Genomic DNA, 1,490 nt, shown 5'->3' with positions numbered 1-1,490 from the left:
AGATGGTTTCAGGGTCAATGTTAACCGAGATAAGGCAGGACCGGACAAAGTCCCACTCAAGTCTGTCGAAAGCCTTCTCAAGGTCAAGTTTAAGGGCAAACCAGCCAGTTTTGCTTTTGGAGGTGTGCATGGAGTGGAGGATCTCAGAGGCAATGATGAAGTTGGTATCCGTTCCTCGACCGGGGATGGAGCTCCCTTGGTTAGGGGAGATCAGAGAGTGCATAAGGGGCTTAAGGCGGCTAACAAGGATCTTCGTGACGGTCTTGTAGGTGGTGTTACAAAGGCTGATGGGTCTGAAGTTAGTGATGGATTGAGGAGAGGGAATTTTGGGGATGAGAGAGATGGATGTCAAATTGATGGCCGCAGGGATGGTTTTTGAGTGGAAGATGTTTTGGATGAAGGGGATAAAATCGGTTTTGATGACCTCCCATCATTTCTTGAAGAAACCAGCGTGGAACCCATCGGGCCCAGGAGCCTTGCTGGAGCCAAGGGAGAAAATAGCGGTGCGAATTTCTTCAGCAGAAGGGATCTGGAAGGCGGTGGTGAAGGGGGGTCCAGGGGGAGGAAGGTTAACAGGAGGGACAAGATAGGCAATCTCTTTGCCAAAAGTAAAAAGGTCAGTAAAATAGTTGGTGATGTGTTTATTTAGGTCGTCGTGACCAGAGATAACAAGACCAGCAGTGTTGGTAAGAGAGAGAATGCGGTTGAAACTTCTCCTAATAGTAACAGATTTTTGAAAGAAAGAGGTGTTACGGTCACCATCAGTAAGCCAACTGATGCGGGACCGGTCTTTCCAATAAAAGTGCTTGAGTTCAAGAACGCAATTAAGTTCCTGGGTAAGGGAATCATTAAGGCTCAAGAGGGAATCAGAGTTTAGGTGGGTACACAGGTTGCGCTGGACCCCAAGAAGACGAGCGGAAAGTCTACGTTTTCTAATGGGAAGGTTGCCAAAGATCACTTTGGCCCAGTCGGTAATAGTCAGACTAAGGTTAGTGAGCTTGGAGGGGATACTGTCCGAGAGGGAAGGCCACGTGTGGGCAACTAGCGGGTAGAAGGACGGTTCACAAGTCTAAAAAGTCTCAAATTTAAAAGACTTAAAAGTAGGGTGGTGAGGAAGGGAAGTCTTGAGCATGATGGGGCAGTGGTCAGAGGAGAGACGGGTCAGATGGTAGTTGTGTGAGTTTGGATATTGATCCATCCACGCCTGGTTAACCCAAGCCCGGTCCAATCTTTCTAAAATGGGATTAGTACGCCGTCTATTAGTCCAAGTGAACTTGGGTCCAGAGAACCCGATGTCAATTAAATTGCATGAATCCAGGGAAGACTTGAAGAGGTTCACTCTATTAAGCTTAATACCCCGGCCCCCAATCTTGTCAGAACTACAAGTCACTTCATTGAAATCGCCTAAACAGACCCAGGGTAGGTCGTGGGAGGCAGCGATATTAATAAGGTCAAGCCACAAGGTTTTTCTAAATCTAAATTTAGGACTC

The sequence above is a fragment of the Silene latifolia genome, chromosome X, assembly GCF_048544455.1.
Source record: "Silene latifolia isolate original U9 population chromosome X, ASM4854445v1, whole genome shotgun sequence".
Classification (NCBI taxonomy): Eukaryota; Viridiplantae; Streptophyta; class Magnoliopsida; order Caryophyllales; family Caryophyllaceae; genus Silene; species Silene latifolia.
This window is presented reverse-complemented; position numbering follows the sequence as displayed.